Below are 13,280 nucleotides of genomic sequence, written 5' to 3' on the forward strand. Positions count from 1 at the left end.
AAGGAATTGTTCCAGTTAGTCAAAAATGTATAGAAAAGAAAAAGGACCCTTTGTTTTGTGTACATAGCAATAGTAATAGCACTTAGACTTATATAGTGCTTCACAGTGCTTTCCAGCTCTCTCGAAGAGGTTTACAGAGTCAGCATATTTTCCCCAACAATCTGGGTCCTCATTTTATCAACCTCAGAAGAATGGAAGGCTTGAATCAACCTTGAACCAGTTAGGATCTAACTCCTGGCAGTGAGCTCAGTTAGCTTGTAATACTGCATTCTAACCATTGCGCCACCACGGTGCAATGCCATGTGTGGAAAACAGTTACTATTTATAAATTAGGGTTTGCATATAACAGTGGCTGGGTTTACACATTACTAAAGCAGAGGACGGGGGGGGGGGGCACAGGGGTTTGACTATGTGAGTTGAGCTGTTGTAAAATTTGACTTGATTCACTCATCCATTTGATACCTGTTTCCTTAGTTTTAGCCTGAGGTGCTATGTATACTGTCATGATTTGTAAACCATGATTTATGATTTAATGCATTGTTTTCAATAAATCAAAGCTTACCAAGCCTCGGATTAATGTGATGATGCATGAATTCACTAAATGTGTTTTGTAAGCTAATATTATATCAGAACTGGGCTATGTTTGAAGACCTCAGTATCACTGTTAGAGATCCTTTTTTGTGTAATTTGGGGGTGTTAAAGGTGGGCAAATCCATCCTATTTAAAACAGCTGAAATATTGCCATTTTGGTGTTGCGATCCCACAATGCCCACCCCTGCAAATCCCAGGTTAAAAATGATGTATACTAATTATATAATCTTGTATAAAACAGTCAGATCCTACGGATGCATACTTTTATAACAAAAACATTAAGAATAAAAACAAAGGTGGTTGTTAGGATTTGAAAATATAAAGAGAACACAATCATTTAAATCTTATTAATCAACCAAAATTTATTAGAAGACATTTGCAAATCCATATCCTACAGGATGAGCATTATTCAGAATAATTTTAGCTTCTTAATAGCAAACATAATACTCACCTTATTTATTTATTTTTAATTACAGGGAAAAGTTGTGCAAATGTTTATATATTACAAATATTTTCTGACAGATATTTTTAAATAATTTGCATGAAATATATGTGTTAGCATATATTTTAATCATTATATTATGTTTGTCATGCATCTCTTCCTTGTTTATTTTTTAAAAATTCCTTCCTTTCAGTTCAAAGGAATTTAATGTTTCCTTGTTTCCTTTCTGATATTAAAGCTTGTTTTCTTTGGCTTAAGTGCCAGTGTAATTTAACTAACAGAATGCCTCAGAATATCAATAAGTAAATGACGTAGCCACTTGTTTATACCAGACAGAAAGAACACCATTTGAAAGCTGATGGCCTCTTAAAAGAAAATCTGCCAGACATATTTAAGGTTGTAAAATATTTGGCTTACATCTTCCCATCATACTCCCAGGGTTATTCACACACCTGTCTCTATCATATACTCTGATAGGAGATGAAGAGGTGAGGTTTATTTTATTTCGTGTTCAGATCAAACCTTAATCTTCCAATTGGCTATTGTTGGACAGAAACAAATCACTTTCGGTGCATTCTACTGGTAGTAATTAACAAATGGGCTGGACCAGAGGTTGGATTCAATTTTTTTTACTACTGGTTCTGTGGGCGTGGCTTGGTGGGCGTGGCAGGGGAAGGATACTGTAAAATCTCCAGTCAGAGGTGGTATTTGCTAGTTCTCTGAACTACTCAAAATTTCTGCTACCGGTTCTCCAGAACTGGTCAGAACCTGCTGAATACCACCACTGGGCTGGACTCTGTGTCTCTTCACATTCACACAGCATGTTCTTATTCACCACCAATCCCCACTTAAAGCATATTGGTCTTACACTTACTCACTCCCACCCTCAACCTATTCAGTGTCCTCCAAGTAACATGGGAGAGATCAGATCCCTCAACCATATTCTCTCCTGGGATCATTCCTTGCTCCATTAGTTCTTGCCTCCATCTTCTAATTCAGTTAATTTGCTCAACTCACAAATGGGCGTACCCTGGGCAATAGCAAGTTTCTTGCGGGCTAATCTTTCTCATACTAGATCAAACCAAGAAACTAAGAGGTGAGGTGCCAAGGTAGGAAAGGAGGGAGAGTCACTAAGCCTACTACAGTACTTCCTCATCTGCTACATCAGCCACCCCCTTGCTCACTTCACAAGTGCTGAGAATTTGGGGGAGGCCCTCATGTGACAGCAGTAATGGCAGGGAAGAAGTGGCCATCAGACATGCTTCCTTTTCTCCTAACCATTCCCAGTCATGGTAGCTTGGAGGCAGAGCCTTATATGTAAACTCTTTCAGGATTGTCAGGGCTACTGAGCTGCGGTGGCACGGTGGTTAGAATGCAGTACCGCAGGATATTTCTGCTGACTGCCGGCTGCTTGCAATTTGCCAGTTCAAATCTCAACAGACTCAAGGTTGACTCAGCCTTCCATCCTTCCTAAAATGAGGAGCCAATATGCTGACTCTGTAAACTGCTTAGAGAGACTATAAAGCACTGTGAAGCAATATATAAGTCTAAGTGCTCTTGCTACTACCTAAGAAATTGGCCCTGAAGCTGTTTTAAAGGAGAAGATGTGCCAGATACAGTGGGGATAGGCTTCCCTTCTGATAACTTTCCCAAACAGTTGGCTTTCAGGACAGGTAATTCTTACCAGAAGTTGAAACTTTTCTTGCATAGAATTTTGAAATTAACACAAATATTACTGGTTTTCTATTATACAGTTGAAAATGAACAGAGAGTATGCTTAGCATAACCAGCATAGGATAACAAAGATGCTAGCATCTGCGGTAGTGAAGGTGGAGTTAAGCCTTGCACTGCAGACCATATTTACTCATCTGGACCAAATCTACAGTACATGATATCCGAATACAGTGTAAAGAATTATTGATTACATATTGGATGTTTAGAATTTCAGCTTGGTGAGTTGTAAGAGTTTCTCTTCTATATAAGACTAAAGACAGAACAATAGAGAGAACTGTTTTAGCTTTCTACTTATTTTTATTTATGGTTAGGGTTTACATTATTTAATTTTCATCTTATTTTTATACATTCTTACCTGAAAATTTATCTTTGATGGATATGCAATTGATTTATTTATTTTTTAAAAAAATTATAGATGCCAAAGGTGTGAGGTAATATCTAAACAAATGAAGTGAACAAAAAATTAAAAGCTCACTGATAGATCGTTTCACATTCAACAAATCCATAAACAAATTGCATACTTATATGTTTCCAGTATGATTCTTTCTTTTCAAATCATAGAAATGTTAAGCATCAAGATTTTTGGAATATGAAAAAACAAGTGGGCTGAAGTCTTCTATTTAAAAGGAATTCTAAATGGGCTAGCAAGATGAATATTCCCATTTAAAGCTGACCTATTCCAACTAGTGTTATATGTGCGAACAATGACATATCTGGGGAAATTACATTTTCTTATACATTTTACTTTCTCTTGTTTCAAGTAGAAAAAAAGATTGTTCTATAAGCTTCAGCCTGAGAAAGTAAAGGTCTATGCCTGCCAGGGAAATAAAAGGCTTTTGGATATAGCAAATAGAAGCTTCTGTTGATGATTCCCTTCTAGTTGAAACTTCATGCTATGGAAGTCTCCATAGAAGCACTGATCTTTTCTACTACTAGTAGTCAGAAAAGAACTGATTCTACCAATTCTAATGCATAAGATTTAGGCATGTTGGGATTAGTGTCTATGGTCTGGAGAAGAAATTTCCTGACATTTTGCTGCTACTGTGACTGGCATCTTCAGAGGCAAATTGGCCTGAAAATGCCAGCCATAGTTTCCAGTGAAGCATCAAGAAATATGTTATCTAGACCACAACCACTAAACCAGAGGTAGTATTCAGCAGGTTCTGACCAGTTCTGGAGAACCGGTAGTGGAAATTTTGAGTAGTTTGGGGAACCGGCAAATACCACCTCTGACTGGAGATTTTACAGTATCCTTCCCCTGCCACGCCCACCAAGCCATACCCACAGAACCGGTAGTACAAAAATTTGAATCCCACCACTGCACTAAACCCTGAAGCCCAGCACTGCCCAACCAGCCATGAAAGCCTATCTCAGTATATTTAAGCATTAGTTTCATTACTATTTAACCATCTTGTGATTTGTTCCCTAATGGTTTTCTAAATTTTGCAGTTCACATAGGGTCGACCAACTATAGGGAGAAAAGTTTGACATAAATCATATAAATACATAAGAAAAATGTTTGAATGAGGTCACAAGTCTGGAATGATTTCTTGAGCTAGAGATATAAATCAGTTTATAAATAGGATTTCTCATCTGTTGTTGACTTAATATAATTTAGATGCCAGCATGCCTTTGTAAAGAATGATAAATTTAGAAACATCAGCTAGCAATAATAATATTTTTTATTCTCAAGGATAGTTAATGCATTTTTTCTGATTGGCGTAATGTTTATGAATTCTGTCCAGTATTATGTAAGGAGGTGTTTGAAAAACCAACTTTTATCCATTTCCTGCTATAGTTTTTGTGATAGAAAGCATGTTTTTTTTATAAACTTTATAACTACAATGGTCGGCATTAATGTATTATGCAAATTGTATAAAAGAAGTAAAGATATAACATTAAATACTGAGCTTTTTTAAAAATACAGAATTGACTTGGATATTGATTAAGATTTTGGGTGGTGAAAAGTAATACATTTGAAAGGTATCAGTTTGGCATCAGCTGCAGAACATTATAATAATTTCATTTATCTATATTTAATATGTTTGTTAACAATGCTTAATCCAACTTGCTTCCCAAGATGAATTATGCTATAAATACCATGCCATCCTTTATATTTAAGCAGTAAATTTAGAATAAGCCAGTTCCAAGTGAAATCCTATTTGAGGCAAAACAATCCAATATTTCAGTGAGCCAAGTAGCGGATCAGCATTTACAACCAAATCTTCAATTAAAGGCAAAGAAAACAAATATTTTAAAGCCTTAGGGGGCTTAGTGACTCTCCCTCCTTTCCTCCCTTGGCACCTCACCTCTTAGTTTCTTGGTTTGATCTAGTATGACATTAGATGGACCAGCCAAGAAATCTACAAAGTACCATGTCCAATCTGTCAAGTACTAAATGGTTTGGGGCCAGGGCACTTGAAGGATGCTCCGATATGAACTTGCTCATGTCCTAAGGTGGATGCCATCGAAAGTTCCTTGATAATGCAAGATTCTCATTGAAGGAGAACTCTTGGACTTTATACCTGCCCTTGAAAATGCTTTCTAGATGCATGGAATGCAGTGTCATTATACAAGATGTAGGAGAGTTATTTGCATGGCTTGGATACAGAGATAAGCTCTGTGATAGGTGAAAATAGCTACAGTGGAGGGACAAAGTTTATTATTTTCTTTTTTAATATTTCCAACAGTGTTAGAAATAATCTTTCTAGACAATAGTCTGGACTGAAACATAACCAAATGCCACTTCTGTAGTTAAATAAGTCTGTACTGTATTCACTGTCTGGTTTTGGTGTCTCCTGAGCATTGTATACATTGTTATGAGTTCTTGACAGAAAGAACAAGGCATGTGAAATAAGTAAATATTAAGAACACTAAGAATTGTTACAGAGAGAAAATGAATACAGATTTCTAAACTAATATGTTTTTATGAAAGTTAATTCATCAGACAATTATTTTGAAAGCTGGCAGTTGTTTATGATGAAATAGAATGGGAGATTGGCTAATATTTCTAGAAGAACCTTGCATCTCTTTCCCCCCACTGAGAACAGTAATTATTTCCCCCATTTCTCATACAGAGTTTCTCTCTATCCCATTTTATACCATGGCATACAAATGAATAAAACAAAACATGGTTATTTTGAGTTTCTTTCCTCACATTTTCCTTTCTCTTAGGAGAATAACAACAATAGCACTTAGACTTATATACCGTTCCATAATGCTTTACAGTATTCTCTGAACAGTTACAATGTCAACATATTACCCCCAACAATCTGAATCTTCATTTTATCTAAGTCAGAAGTACAGAAAGCTGAGTCAACCTTGAGCTGGTCATGATCAAAATCCTGGCTGTGGGCAGAGTTGCCCTGCAGTACTGCCTTCCAACCACTGCACCACCATGCACCACCAAGAGGCCCTCTGCCCCCCAAATAAAGAGGTTCTACCTTTTAGGATTAAGTAAAGAAACAGTCAGTCAAGAAATATGCTGCAGACTAGCACTTGAAATATATTCAAATGCTATGATGTGTCTATGCATGCAAAGATTAGAATTGTGCAATCTATGGTATTCCCTGTGACACTCCATGGAAGCAAAAGTTAAGACTTTGAAAAACCAGGAGAGAACATATAGAATAGATATTTTTGAAGTGTGATGTTGGACTTCTGAAAACAAACAAATCTATCATCAAAAAGTAAACTGAGATTTTCATTTAAGGCACAAATGATCAGGCTCAAATTATCCTATTTTGGACACATTATGTAAAGACCAGAGGTGGTATTCAGCCAGTTCTGACCAGTTCTGGAGAACTGGTAGAGGAAATTTTGAGTAGTTCGGAGAACCAGCAAATGCCACCCCTGACTGGAGATTTTACAGTATCCTTCCCTTGCCACGCCCACCAAGCCACGCCCACAGAAATGGTAGTAAAGATATTTGAATCCCACCACTGGTAAAGACCTAATTTTCTGGGGAAAGCTCTAATGTTGAGGGAGATACTCGGAAAGAGAAGGGGAAGGCCAGCAGCAAGGTGGATGGATTCTGTTACAGTGGCTATGAGGGCACCATTGGAAGTTCAGAAAGACCAAGTTAGAGATCAATTGTCATGGAGAAAATCTACCTATGTGGTTTCTGAAAATTGACAATTTTTTGATGGCACATAATCAATAAATCAGTCAATCAATCAATCACTATTTCAGACATGGAAGATTTTGATGCTCTAGTACCATGATGGTGAACCTATGGCATGCGTGCCACAGGTGCCATGCAGAGCCATTTGTGCGGGCATGTGAACCCCAGCCAAACTTAATACCGAAAGTGATGAAACAGGTCAGTTTTTTTGGCTTCCAAAGGTTGCAGAGGCTTCCCTCGAACCCCCAGGAAGCCAAAAATCAGCTGGGAGGCACACACATGTGCAGTGCAGGTAAGCAGGTGTGGGAGGGTGTTGTACGCACATGCATAGGGGGGCAGGGCACATTGCCTTCTGGTGCTGGCATGTGAGAGCATGCGCACAAGCGCACGTGCAATTTTCGGCATGGAAGCCCAAAAAGGTTAGTGACCACTACTCTAGTACTTGATTACTTTCCAGGGACTAAAAAGTCAAGATACAATGCCATAATCAAGTTGATGATTAAAATTGCAGAAATACCAAGGTATATTTAGATTTTTCTTTTACTCAGGACTATCTCATTAACTGGGTTGAACAGGTGAAATAATCTAAATAAAAGCGACTATGCGCAGGAGAGTTCCTTCCAATGAACGGAACAAAAATGCTTCTATGTGCCAGGGATACCTAGACATGAGCCAATGAATAGACTCAAATATTTAATGGCTTCATTTATGTCAAATAGAAATGTTGATAATAGTGGGGACTAGGCAATTCCAAAATGAATTGTAATGACATGGCATTGTCATATAGTATATAATATACAAGAAATCTTGTAAAGACCTGTAATAGATTATATTTCATTATATTATCTGATTTACATTTTACATTTTGGCAATATTCTAGGAATCTTATCCATAGTGTAAACTGGGACTTACAAGTGATCTGACTTAAGTACTTTTTAAAAAAATGATCCTTCAATTTTTACTTAATACAATAATTTAGTATAATCTGCCATGCATATATGGTACTTATCTGGACATCATGGTCTAATTATGAACATAATATAATGGCATAACAGAGTCTTTTCTTCCCAATCTGAGAATATAACTGTACAGTAGTTTAAGTTGTTTCTATCTTGTGTGGTTGTTGGCTCACTTCTAAGATGGTTTAAGATTTTTTTTTCTGAATTTGGACACATTTGTTACATTCCTTCCTATCAGTACAGGACAGGGATCTCCAAACTCGGCGACTTTAAGACTTGTGGATTTCAACTCCCAGAATTGCCCAGCCAGCCTGGCTAGCTGTGGAATTCTGGGAGTTGAAATCTACAAGTCTTAAAATTGCCAAGTTTGAGGACCCGTGGTATAGGACATAGACTCTGTAAAAGTTGCTGCAGCTGAACCAGTAGAATATCAACTCAGGAAATACCAAGCTTGGAATAATCTGTGGGCACCTTCAGAACAGCTGGGTCATTCAGATAATTAGATAATTAGGTATTGCCACCAAGCTCTTGGACAACAGAACAAAGATGCTCAGTGCGATTTCTTGACAAACAAGTAACTTTTAACTTGAATGAAGATAGCTGGCTGCAACTTGATTTAAAATTTAATCCTAACCCATGTTTCTCTGTTGGGATTAATAGTTTGATCTCCTGCCCTGGTGCATTGTTTCTTTATTTTTTTAAAGAGTTTTTATTTATTTTTTTAAAACAAACATACACATACAAAACATAAAAACATAAAACCATCTTTGATTTTATATACATACAGTGTGTCAGTTGGTTATGAATCTTTTGGGCTATCCTTTTGTAGTCATTACTCACAGTTCATATCAATTTTCACATTGTCAAACTAACATATGCTTAATCATCCATGACTAAACTATTTATTCCATCATTTTATATGAGATATTCCAAATTTTATCTTAAAATTCATGTTATACTTTCAGCCAATGGTTATATATATCTATATTATGTTTTATATCAGTCTATTAAATTTCTATCACAGAATTGCCTAGTCTATTACATTACCATGTCTTTTTGTCCAACCATTGATAAAACAAATCCCGTATCATATAAAATTGTTTATCTTCTTGTTCTTTAATTTCAAATGTCAATTTACTCATTTCAGCACAGTCCATAATTTCCTGGTGCATTGTTTCTGTGAATTCCACTTGTATAAAGACACTCTGAACTTTGATCTGGCTGACAAAACTGGCTCTGTCGACTGAATTTTGACTTCTCCTCCATGTGTTCCTGTTGAAAGGAAAACTACTCAGGAAAGCTTTCCCCCATCTGTTTTGATTTATGTTTCTTTTCTTGTCTGCAACTTGTCTACTTAGCTTTCAGTAAATTGCCATTCTCACATAGCAACTGATTCTCTTTCTCTCTCTCTTTCTCTCTGTGTGTCTGTGTGTGTTTGTGTGTGAACTTGAAACCTGAAATAGGACATTCACCCTCTTTCCTACATTGGTATTACTTGGTGCTTAGATGAAACTAAGTGCCTTGCTGGAAAATATGAAATAGTCCTCTAGATGAATGGATGTGTGTAAATATACAAATATATACACACACACTCATGCACACATACCTGTAATCAAAAAAATAGGTAGCTTAGATACTTTTCTGAAAACATATTTCTGCTAGTAGATCTAATTGGGGCAAAACTTGGAAAATGATTAAGTGAAATTCCTGCCCCCATGCAATAGATAGTCAAGGTGCAAAAGTTTTCTGAAAGAAAATGCGATGTAGTAAGCAAACTGGACAAGAACACTTTAACTGGCTCAAGTTCAAGGGTGGAATTCAAATATTTTAACAACCGGTTCTGTGGGCATGGCTTAGCTGGTGGGCGTGGTTTGGTGATCATGTGACTGGGTGGACGTGGATTGGTGGTCATGTTACTGGCTGGGCGTGGCAAACTCAACATCACTTACATTGAGGCACGCTTCTCCTTGCCTGGCCTCTCGTGACTGTGGGGATGCTGCAACAGTTGTAAGTGTGAAAAATGGTCATAAGTCCCTTTTTTCAGTGCCATTGTAACTTTGAATCGTCACTCCACACAAGCAAAGGAAGAAAAAGGAAAGGAAGAAAAAAAACTCCAGAGAAGCTCCGGAGACAGGAAGTCTAGTCCTGCCAAGAATGTAATAAGGGTTAACGGAGAGGCAGTTTCTGTAAGCAACACCAGAATGTTTCCTTCCTGCCTTCCTTACAGGATTAGGCCAATAATTTCTTCTAACAACTGGTTCTCCGAACTGCTTAGAATGTTAACAACCGGTTCTAGCGAATAGGTGCAAACCAGTAGAATCCCACCCCTGCTCAAGTTGTATAATATTACTTTCTATTGGAGCAGGAAAGGACATTTGCAGTGCGGTAGATACAAGTAGAAGACAGTGATGCCCACTTTTGCCCTCTATAAATTTTATTATAGAAATTTTGTTTCATTTTATTTTATTATTTGAAAATATGGATATGCTCTATGCTTATAACAATGCCTTTTCTGAGAATCTGAGCAAACAGAGCTGTTATTTGCCAAAGTGTCTGTATAGTCTGAACATTATAATAGATAATCAATTGTATCAATTGGGCACAGACTCCATTATCTTTTAAGGAGTGATCTAGTTCTCTCTATGCTAATTTGCAATCTGTATTCTTGTCCCCAGGATGCAGTCTTTCTGAACTTGATATGAGTTACTTGTGAATGTACATCTATAATATGCTATGTTCACATTTTAATTATGGGTTAAGTATTGCCTTGCGTAACTTCTATCCTAGTTAAAAAATAATTAACTAACTCTATATTCTTTATTCTTTCCTTGGTCTTTGGTGTATCCCAATAGTTCCCAATCAATGCTGGAGTGGTTCTGAGGCCTTCTGACAAAACAACGTACAAAATAGCAAGAAGATAACTTCTATATCTTCCATTAAATCAATAGCTACTCATGTCAGACCAGAACTAATGCAAGCATAGTACTTGTGATTTTTTAATAGGATCCAAAGACCCTCAGAGTATTACAAATTGCCACATATTGAGGGAATATGTAATTTTTATATCTTTGTGGGAAAAATAGCCACTTCAGGCTAAAAATAAGAGGGTACATTACTGTATGTCCTGATGAAGAGGAATTAGCATTTGCTGATATACCATGATCTCAATCTGAATGTCTAATTAACCCCTCCACGTGGGCATTGAGAAGCTCTGGCTCTTTGTAATTACAGAATTATAGGCATCAGAAAGAAAATTCTCTTGGGTTATCTAATTCATTTCCTTACCAGGGGTAATTTCTTAGTTTTCTTATTATCAGAATATTCCATTTCTTCCTTGAAAGTAAACAGACTTATTGCTACAGCAAGGAATGGTTCTGTTCCCAGATCTTTGCCACTATCTCGATGGATAGTTTGAAAGACGGTGAATCAGCCAAAGAATGAGAGCTTTTGGAAGTAACAGCAGATCAATAGTAAGAAATAGCCACATAATACTGGCTCGGCTTTGTTGCATGGTATCTGCCTTTCCCATCTGGTCTTATTTAGATTTGCATTGAGATCTGCCAATCTTCTGGGTTTGATCTGGAAAGAACAAAGCAACTGCAGTTCTTTCAACTCTCTATACCCTTTATTAATAGACAATAGGGACTGGAGGTGGGATGTGAAAGATTAAGAGAAAGGAAGGCAGAAAAATAACTAAAATACATAGCTAGAAAAATCTGAGATCACAAGGTGAGGCTCATTATTTTATCAATTTGTGGCAATCTCCCATGGGCTGGATAAACATTGAAAGTTTGGTACATAAGAAACTATTAGAGTATATTAAAAATTCATTTCAATGCTTCTGCTAACTCACTTTTTTACAACCCTGTAATCCCTTAATTCAGCATAGAGTGGGTTGACTGGATGGAGCTGAGCGTTTACTGGACAGATGCCTATCCTGATGTCTACATGGAGATTGCAGCAGATTTTTTTTCTTTGTGCTCTAACAGAGAGAAACATCTACTGCTACCTAGGACTGAACTCTCAAACTTCCAAGTGGGAGGTAAGCATTTTCACCACTAGGCCACCACACCAGTCATTCCAATGCTTCTGTTCTGGGTATAAATTTGGATACAATTTAATAGAGTTAACATTCTTGAAAGAATAGATTTTCTCTTTGGTTTTCATTCATGTTTTGATTGAGAAAGACCTTTTAAAAAAACTTTTCAACTACCTGAACTACTGTTGTAGTTCAGAAAATGATCAAACTTATCTTTTGCAAATCTTTTAAAGGATTGTATTTGGTTTGGTGATTTAAAATGCAGCAACATTATCTTCTGATTTATTTAATGGTTATTAGCACTTCTATTCATAGACTCACTTAATTATTATTAATATTCCTCATTTCCAAATGAATGCCTTCATCTTAGAACTTAGTTAGACAAAAGTCTAAAGGTTTTTTTGTTAAGTCTGGAAGGATGGGTCCAAGAACGGAGACGAGACTCAGAAAGTAACTACAGCTCTTTATTAGTGACTTCCGATCTGAGCGAAATATCCTAGCCGCAGCAGCCCCTTTTATAGAGCTGGCTGCGGCTAAACGGCCAATGACAGTGATTTGAGCTTGCCGCGCTTGGTTTGCCCAATCGCGGCAGCCCGTTTACTAGCCAATCGGATCAGTCTGGAGCGACCAATCACGACCCGCTGTTAGCGGACCAATCCGCTTTGCAGGCTTTCAAGCCTGCTAATCCGGAACACCCCTCCCCTCTAGGTTCCGTCTAAGGGGTGGGGTTATGTAGTCTCGCAGGTAGGCGGGTCTTCGCACCTGTCTACCTGACTTGCGCTGTTCGAAATGTCTTTGCTCGGTCTCGGCTTCCGATGGGCTGCTCGCCGGAATTGCCTGGAACGGTGAGCCGGTTCTGTAGCTGTGATTCCCTTCAGGTGACCTCGGGATGATTGACACGCCTCCTTTGTTGCTACCGCTTGGGCTCTCAGGGTTCGCTGAACCTGCTCGGTTGCTGCTACTAGGTGAGACGATCAATTGCCAAGGCTCTTCATCAGCTGGTGAGTATTGTAGGCTTTGATGTGGTGATCGTGGGGTTAGTTCTTCTATGCCAGATGTTGGTTCAATTTCAGAACCCCCGGTTTCCCTTCCCCCTCTGGTTTCGTGGTTGGGGTCACTGATGGGAGATGTGGTCAGCCTGGATTGCAGCTGGTCGATGTGGCGTTTCCACATTCTCCCATCTGTGGTTTCTAGCCGGTAGGAGCGGGGGCCTGTAATTTGAGTTATTTTGGCAGGGATCCACAATGGGTCACCTGAAAAGTTCTTTGCAAATACAGGGTCTCCTACCTTAAAGGCGCGGTGTTTACTGCTGGAGCCCAGGGGTTTTTCCTGGGTGTATGCAGGGTGTATGCGGTCTAGAGGCGATCTGAGTTTTCTGGCCATCAGAAGTTC

General features: G+C 38.0%; 1 long non-coding RNA gene across 1 annotated transcript in view; it reads left to right on the forward strand.

Moving 5' to 3' along the window:
- The window catches only part of LOC148131508 (uncharacterized), a 165,067-nt gene that overhangs the window by 72,912 nt on the left and 78,875 nt on the right, over window positions 1-13,280 (forward strand). Inside the window, exon 2 of the long non-coding RNA XR_015748382.1 lies at window positions 11,734-11,891. This is a non-coding gene — a long non-coding RNA (uncharacterized LOC148131508). The remainder of the gene's footprint in view (window positions 1-11,733; window positions 11,892-13,280) is intronic.

Source organism: Notechis scutatus, chromosome 3 (genome assembly GCF_049901735.1).
Source record: "Notechis scutatus isolate UNSWTSFEM ecotype Mainland chromosome 3, rNotScu1.2, whole genome shotgun sequence".
In the NCBI taxonomy this organism is placed as follows: domain Eukaryota; kingdom Metazoa; phylum Chordata; class Lepidosauria; order Squamata; family Elapidae; genus Notechis; species Notechis scutatus.